We start from the raw sequence: 9220 nt of genomic DNA, 5'->3' as shown, positions 1-9220 counted from the left end.
AAAAAAAGGCCAGAAAACACTGGCCCAGAAAGACTTAAGATTACAAGACATCACAATTTTTGTTACTTTCCGAGCAAAACTGGGTATCGATTTGGTACAACATTTTTCACAGCCATCAAGGACCTTGAATAAGTTAATGAATTGATTGTGTTTGATATGGTAGTGCAAGTCAAATGTCAAAATATATACTAGAACAAAAAAAACATAGAAATGTTCTTTATAGATAGTTATTTCTCACTGATGTATGATAACCCTGTAGCAGATAGCAAAATTCATGATTTATCAGCATTCTCACATAGTCAAAAAATCGTTACCAACATACTATCTTCTTGGAATTATTCCTGCAATGGGAAATATTGATTTAAATTGATTTCATTGTACATTGCTGCAGCAATGGCATATGTTCATAAAATTAATTTAAATCTACAAATATAGTGCAAATGTAGGTTAGCGAATAACAAATTTATTCGTGGAAAATATTTAAATAAGGCATTTGTCATTCCAAATATAAGTTTTTTTTAGATGCTTATAGAAACAAGTCCTGCAAAGAATGTACTTAATTGGTTCCTAGAAATTTCATGAATAGCCTTGATGTAACTTAGCTCTTAGAAATAATTTATATCTGCAGCCACGAGAACTTCGGTAACTTGTTATAGAATACACAAGCTCTCCGTCGATAAAAACAAGTAAAAACTTGGTTCCGGAGCTCTTTCTTTGAAATGTCTCATTTTAAAGATGAAATGGAAATAACGAGTGCAAAGCCAAAGAAGTGTTTTTTTTTATTAAGAGAAACACAAAGGGGAAATGAAGGGGAGGAATCATTTATTTTACAATATTGAAATAAAGCAGTCTTATGTGTACTTTATATGTGGTCCTTAACATTTTTTTCTCATAAGTTCGTGTACAGAGGCTACAAATAGAAATATTTTCACCGGACGAAAAGGAGCTCCTGTATTTTCTGATGAACTATTTCTTTCTCAGAAAGTTATTACGTAGTTAAAAAAAAAAGAGACCCCGTGGGTGGGCCGGAGGGGGGGGGAAGGATGTCGTACGTAGATTTAAATAAATAGTGAATAAATAAACCAAAATAACTTTAATTTATTTGTCGAACATCGTGTTGTTAATGAGGTCGATCATGACTAGGGTCATGCACTTTTCGCGAAAAAAATTTCCAGACAAGTCTGGCGTTAAAACTTTGTAGCATTGTCTGTGTTTCGTGGCTGGCTGGTTTTATTTCAGGCACATGTCCACTGTCAGCACACCGCTCTTGGCCATCCAGTGCGGAAGCAAAAACGCCCTGAAAGGCGCGGTCAAATAGGGCAATGTCTTCTCTTGCAGACGGCCGCCAATAAAAAGGGAATCTTGCTATTGCAAACGTAACTTATTGCAGTCCAATGAAGGATCATATTATTATATTAATTATATAGAAATGAACCATACCAAAATGTGCCTGAAGTGATATCTAAAAACCATGGGAAAGCATAAATCCTGATGATGGCCGAACATCTGACGATCAGAATATTTATGGAGCGAACTGGCTCCGTGTTAAGACACTGGACTAGCACTCCAGGAGTCTCGGATTTGAGTACCGGGGCAGCCATCCTGACTTTAGTTTTTTTCCACGGTTTACACAAATCACATGTTATGCAATGCAGGGAATGGTTTCTTACTAACAGGCCTTGGCCTATTCATTTATAAAACATCCCTGGTTTCGAACCATACTAAGTGCAAGGATGCGCTGCAGAGAATGACGAATAATTATTGTGAAACAGGTTAGGTCACTACAACACCTCTGTGCTTTTCTATGCGGTTAGCAATTTTTGGCATCTGCTGAGTCAGTGTTTCTCTGTGACACGCAGTGTAAACTGGAAGTGGCACACGTCCGAAATTGTAACTTGGATCGATCTGCCCCGTTGCAAGGATGGTTCGGCTGTGCCGTGCTGTGGAACACGGGTCAGGTGGTGCGTGATGGGAGGGAGACAGCCTATCCGCGGTGTCGGGAACGAGCGCGGTGTTGCGAGGGAGGGTCCACGACTTTGATGTGCGGGCCCCCTCGCCTCGGCGGGACCGGGGGCGCCCCTGATGGATCTTGTCATCGCGTCGCGCGCAGCTGTGTTTGCTCGAGCAGCGACCTCCAGCAGGGGGTTCCCCCCTCACCCACTCCACCCGCTCAACCTAACTGCGCGAGTTGTGCGCTCTTCTGCACTCGGCTCGGCGTGCAGAGTTAGTCATCAGCGCAGGTGCGCCCGTGTCGGGTTAGAATGTCACAAGCCCCAAAGGTCTTGGCATCAGTGTTGCCAAGTATCACGGGTTTCCTGCAATTATTACCCATTCAAACCGTCATTTATGGAACTACTACGGCGTGTTAATTCATTTATTACGAAAACTGAGAAACAGAAGGGTACCTACGAAATTACCGTATGATAAATACATCTGGATCAAATATATAACTCATTAAGAAAGTTAAAATTTTTATAAAGTACCTCAAATAAATATAAAGCCTTAAACTTATATAATGGGTTTTATGATTATTAAGTTTTACGCAAATCTGTGTAATTTTGGAACTTTTTTTAAGGGTTGTTCAGCTTGTTACTAGTATTTGGCGTGCACTTTACCACGTTTGTTTTACGCGTGTTTTATTACACGCATAAATGTTATTACTGATGTGTTTGTGTGACTGTTAATTTGTTAGCGCTGCAGTAGACCTATCCTCCTGCTCTCTCACTTGTTGAACTGTTTCCAAACAACTCCGTGTACTGTCATTGTTCGTAAACCACCAACTTCATGTGAGGTTTTGCGAGTGACAGTTGGGAAATGGTCAGCACTGGTAGTCTACTACTGTTTAAAACAATCAAATTTGAGATTATTTTTTAACCTTAGACACCTCGCTGAGGGGCTACAAGACAAAACTTACAGACTTTATAAGAAATGGTTTATGCGGGACTTAAAAAAATGTAGGCTGTAAGTCAATGTTTATTATAATCTGGGAGTATTCAATACATGCTTCTTCAGATTATTTCTTATACATTCCACATGAAGGTACCGTACAATTTATTCTATTTTATAAGTGTATTGAGAAGAAGATAGATTGGGAACTAGTTTGCCAGAATTTTTTTAACTGCATATCAAAATTTACAGTGTATTAAAATTACGATAATATTGTAGGATTTATGCCATTTTTGGAGCTGAGAATGTTTAATATTTTAAAGATAGGTTAAAATATTCCATACATCGCATCATACCATCCAATAATATTTTATGAAATGAAAAAAAATATATCATTTCTCAAAAATCTCGAATGAACATACACATTCGTTATGATATTAAACGATAGAAATGTTTGATATTTTTCTGACCTCAATATGCGAGAGAGAGAGAGAGAGAGACAGAGAGAGAGAGAAAGAATCTGGCGAGCATAGCTGTGATTTTCAGTAGAATGCCTTTAATTCGTAAAAAAACTCTACCGCTCGGGTGCAAACCTTCCGTATATAAAATGTTAACAATATGTAATAAATTAAAAATATATATAAAACAAATGTACAAAACATGGCCAAATTCTTGCGCGGTATTTTAACGCGTGCCCAGCATAAAAGAGCATTGTTGTGACTCCGCCGTCTAACATAACAAGGCCTGAAGGAGCAGCGAGGGTTGTTTGCCTCGCACACTCCGAGACGTGCAACAAAAAACAACACACAACAACATGCCGCGGGTTTTTAATTTTCCGCTCGGCGAGATCGTAGGTTTCAAAACGAACAATAAAAAATAATGAAAAGCCCAAAGCTGTCGGCCTGAAGAGAGTATATATATTTTTTAAGGTTTGAACCAAGTATTTGTTTGTACAGCTGATACTTAATAAATAAATAAATAAATTAATTAATAAATAAATATATATATATACACACACTTACAAACGAAGACAATAAAATCAAATAAAAATGTTATTTCTCAAAAATTTAAGTATCATAAACACTTATTTTAATTTAATCACATGACGTCCTTAAGTTAATGAAGTAGTTTTTATTAAAGAATTATTATATTATTGTCGATCCCGATCCAGTTATGAAAAAATGAAAATGTGTTCACCCAATCGCGTGCAATCTGCCAGAAGATGTGACCGTGTTACATACCAATGGGTACTGTAAACAAAATTTACCATGCACCGGTAAGTTGAGTCTCGCCTGGAGTGGAATTAATCCGCGACATTTTCGTTGATCCATCTATGAGAGTGGTAGGTGACTGGCCGTGTTGTGGACTCGCCGAAAAAGGACCGAATTTCGAGTCACCCTTCGAGAGCGCGGTATGTCCTCATTCACTTGGCAGCTTCTCCACCGCTCGTACTTCATAAACACCTTTCGAGTGACTGCCAGCTGGTGTCCTGTCCCCCATCCGTTTTCGACAGAGATCTGGCAACACTGCGCAACATTTTCTCGGATTAACTTATCCGCAGTGCGTTTGGAAAAGCACTCTAACTCTTTTCAATTGTATTATGTTTGGTGTCCCGCCGAAAAAAAATATCTTGTTTGTTTATTGATGTGACTAGGTGTAACTTGGGTGGCGATGAATACTGGACTAAAATTTGTACCATTTACGATGAGAAAGCCGTTAATTTTGGTTTGGTAAGACAATATAAAAGAAAGCAATCGGAAACAAAACAACCGACGCAAAATTTTAAACTTCTCCAAATGTTATACATAAAGATATATATCACGTCTTTTAACAGTGGCTTTTGAAAAAAAGATACTTTTTTTTTTACAAACTCATGACCACGATAGAAATAAGACGGTAAGTTTCAAATATATATTTTCGGAACTGTAACTCTATTTTACAGACCTCCGAGGAATTAAAAATACCTCGTCAATATGATTTCTAAATTCTTCCAAATCTGCCATCGCAACGTGCAACACGCGGTGCCTATAATTGGAATCCTTACGAGCGAAAAAGATTTTTACTCGTACCAGCTTATTTTCAAAAAATTATTTTACAGAATATTCAAATTTTGGTTCTGCTAGGAGGTATATATGTTTTATAGAATTTACAAGAATATACGAAAATGTTTTATATGAAAAATTATTTATCAAAGACGTCAACTGTTTGGTCGACTTTCAACCGAATAAGCTTCAGGGCACGTTCACTTTCAAGGGGTTGGCTCTCCTTAACCGGCTATCGACCAACCACCGAAAGACGTCCCTGCCGATAAGTTCCAATTAAAAAAGCCTTTCGGTTAGTGGATAACTGTCCAAACGACGACTCTAAATTCAGCCAATAGTGTTCTCTCGCTCACTCCCGCCCAGTCTCGACGTCAGAGAGCGAGCAGATGTTTCGCTATCATCGGCTGTGGTCAATCGCAAAAGGCTCCTAGGAGCGTCACGGCAGAATGAACCGTAAAATGGCAGAGACTACTTCACATCACTAGCGCACGGGGGGGGGGGGGGGGGGTCACCTCATTTATGGCGTGCCTAATCCATGGATTGCAGTGTGCTATTCAATTGGGGCACTCACTCTTTCTTCCCAATGCAAGATAATCTGGCACTAGCGCTGTCCTTGTTTCCGTGTGCTCTGGTGACAGATGTACGCCATAGAGCACACAAGTCACAGACACGACTTTATAATTTAATTTTGGAAATATAATTTCGTGTTGTATTTCAAGAACATCATCTGATGCTATCTTCAAGACAGGCGTGATATTGGTTTCACCCGGTTTTCACGTCAATTTTATTGACATTTTTGGTTTTATTTGAATATTTCAAATAATTAATGTCATTGATAGTGACCGACTGCTACAAATAGTTTCTCATTTAATATGATAGTTGGTGTTTAGAGTTTATATAATTTTTTTCACAATGTACAGTCCGTTGTACTGGAACTTACGGGCTATAACTCCCAAGTTAAGGCTCGGGGGTAGCGGGGGGTGGTATTTTCGGACGCAGAAGGCTACGCTCTATCATGCAACGATGTAAAACCTCGACCGATAAGAGTGCAGTAATTGCCTTGCACAAGTTGCAGCGTATCTGCACGTCGGTCCGATGCACATTCCATGCACATGCAGCCTAGCGGACCGATCGTGACCTAAGCTCGCTCAGGCATATACGTGAGTTGGGATTACCTACTAGACGCGGTGTCGCGTCAACTTATTCTACATCAATGATACCAAGAAGTATTGGATATTAATTTATATTTTCAACAAGTAAAACAAGATCACTACACTATGAAGTAAAGTTATAATCCACGTAATTTGAACACTAGATGAAACGAACGCCACAAACAGCATCAGACTCATGAGAATGAGGATTGATTTGAGTTTGAACCACTGAGGAATCCAATTCAGGTCTTTATCACCCTGCTCGATCTCTTGACGACGTGGGAGTGTGCTTGCGGTAGTTTGTCCGTATCCCATGCTTTCGTGCAACGGCACCTGGTGAGATCGGTGACCTGAACATGGACAGTTTAACATTAATTTCGTTGAAGTTTACAAAAAGTTCTGAAGGATTGGCGCGACAAACTCTTTGAGTTGCAACGGATCGTTGATATGCGTTTGTATAGGAATGACATACTCACTTCTTCGTATCCTGTGCATTTTGCAGAGTCTGGGAGTGTTGCTCTGGACAAACTTGTTCAGGTAGTGGTTGCACATGAGCTTATGAATTTCATAACGGATGTAGGGACTCTATATACTGGTGGCGATAACAATGCCCGGATAATAATAGAAAAAATAAAAACCGATGACGTAAATGCTATAATAATAAGGTAACAATCCTGGAAAAAATATAGGTGAATAAGCGATAATAACATTTAGTCATATTGCGATCATGTTACTGCGTCAACTGTTATGCCTAAATTGAATGGATTTCCTGTACACGCCGGCCATAAATGGAATTTTGGCATAGGTATACCTAATCGAATGAATGTTATCATACCGTTTGTTTTTAAACTGGAGTAGTTTGTACCTAATCTTGTTAATAATCGAAGACTACGTGCATACGTTTTAACATACTAACTTTTTGAGCTCCGTACAAGATAGTCTTGCGGCTGTACCATCGAGCTCACCAATGCAGTCATCAGTGCATGTTGAAATCAGGAGACAAAGCTCTATCTTGAAACGATCTTAAGTCCTAGGGTAACCGCGTTGCACGAGTTGCAGCGTGAAGCCTACATCTGCACGTCGGTCCGATGCACATTCCATTCAGCCTAGCAGACCGATCGTGACCTAAGCTCAGCCAGGTATACAGGTGAGTTGGGATACCTACTGGACGTTGCGTCAGCTTATTCTACGTCAATGATACCAAGAAATATTGCGCAATAATCTTTATTTTAAAAAGTGAAGAAAAAGAAGCATTACAATAAGCAAACTTATCAACTACTCGGTTGTTTACAGCGTGAATACATAACAAAAATCTTAAGCACAGTCAGGCACAACAACTTTATATTCAAAGGGCCAACGTTGATTCAGATCTGGGCCGTCAAGGAATCCTATTCGGGTCGACAGGATCCCTGGAATCTTGACAACCTTTTGGTGTGCTTCCGGTGGTTCCTCTTTTGAGCGGGACCTCGTGGGATCGGTGTACTGAAAATAGAAAAATCAACATTAATTTCGTTAAAGCTTTTAGAAGACGCTCTGCAGGGTTGGGGCAGACGACAAACTCTTTGCTCAGAAGTTGCAACAGTAACAAGACACTCAGACGGATGCAGTTTGCAGAAATGATATACTCACTTGTCTTGGATTGCAGGGCAACTTCGTCCCGGGTTCTGGCCTCGCATCCGCCGCCAGGAACATAGCCATACAGAGCAGCATGAGATTTTGCATCTTGTAGAGTCTTATTCAGGAGTCACGATTCAGCAGCTGCAAATGGAAACAAAATATGAAATTCAGCCATTAAAGAGGTGCTCCATCCCTGAAAGGAATGCGCAGGACAAGTATAAAAATGCAGAGAGTAATCAATTTAAATATTGGATACTTACAGCAGAGAGCGGACGTTGATGTTCGGGTCTTTGCTTTGGAGGAGCTTGGTCACAGTCTTGATCTGGAAGCACTTGTTCACGCAGTGGCTGTCGATGAACTTATGAATATCATGAGGGATACAGGGCCGTTATATAGGTCGAAAACTGATAAGGGAATTGCCATACAAGGAACAATGGAATTATTCAGACATGACGCAAATCAAGGAAAAATAATTAGGCAATAATGTTGAAATATCTGAATCAATAATGGTTAAACGGCAATCGCGCGGTTAATATTGATTCGTCACCCATTAGAAACAATGGTAATAATATTGCAATAATGTGCAACTATTTCAATATATTGATCCTGATGTCATCACCATAGATGTCGACATGTTTGTGACATAATTCAATAAATGTTGTCATGCGGTTCGTTTTCAAACTGGAGTAAAGTTTGTACCTAATGTGGTCAATACTCTAAGAGCACAAAGTGTATACGTCTTGAGATGCTAACATTTTCCAACTCCGTACAAGATTAACGTGCACGCCAACCAGGTGCTCGGTATCTTGGCCGCACCATCGAGCAACCGATAAGACCGCGACGCACGTGACTCTCCAACGCCGCATGGAGCTCGTGGTAACACAATAGAACGAGTCGCGGCGACTGTGCTATCTTTGAAGAAAAAACCATGTATTCTGCTCAGGCTTATCACCAGCGGCTCGAGCCCGTCAGAGAACACGTCGCAACGCGTATGAAAAGTTGAGCTTGCAACGAGTTGTTCAACTTTCTAAATGCAGCCTGAAAGTTTTGCCGCCCAGCGACAGTTTGTAACTACATGACGCAAACTCACTGAAATTCACGAAAAGCCCAACGATATCAGCGCGGTTTGTGGTTTGCGGTTAACCACAAACATTAATACCTAACGATACATATACCTTTTATGGTTATCCTCATTCCGAAACGGGACTCGTACATTTACCTTATTAGGTAAATGTGACGGGATTTACGAAATCATGAAGCAATTAGCCCGCGTAGTTCTTGTAAAACCCAAGATAAGGTTTTCGGAATAGTTTGGTTGCTATGGCCACAGACTATCATGTTCATGCATTATTACACCATGGTCTTAAGTATTGCGGCACATTGCAGCATACGGAAAACGGATCAGACATGTTCACACTTGCTGTCTCAAGCAGGGGCATGCCTGACGTGACTATCATCGCTGACCGCCGGCATGACGACCGATCGTAACAGCGAAGCTGTTCACGTCATGTTCAGTGTCTTGAC

General features: G+C 40.1%; 1 long non-coding RNA gene across 1 annotated transcript; it reads right to left on the bottom strand.

Moving 5' to 3' along the window:
• Positions 1–7107: 7107 nt before the first annotated feature.
• On the bottom strand, positions 7108–8072 carry LOC134533527 (uncharacterized). Its single transcript, XR_010075323.1, has 3 exons — positions 7957–8072; positions 7709–7837; positions 7108–7561 (listed from the first exon to the last, which is right to left on the bottom strand). It is a non-coding gene; the product is annotated as an uncharacterized LOC134533527 (long non-coding RNA).
• Between the last annotated feature and the right edge of the window lie 1148 nt (positions 8073–9220).

The sequence above is a fragment of the Bacillus rossius genome, chromosome 6 (genome assembly GCF_032445375.1).
Source record: "Bacillus rossius redtenbacheri isolate Brsri chromosome 6, Brsri_v3, whole genome shotgun sequence".
NCBI classification, from domain to species: Eukaryota; Metazoa; Arthropoda; class Insecta; order Phasmatodea; family Bacillidae; genus Bacillus; species Bacillus rossius.
This window is presented reverse-complemented; position numbering and strand designations above follow the sequence as displayed.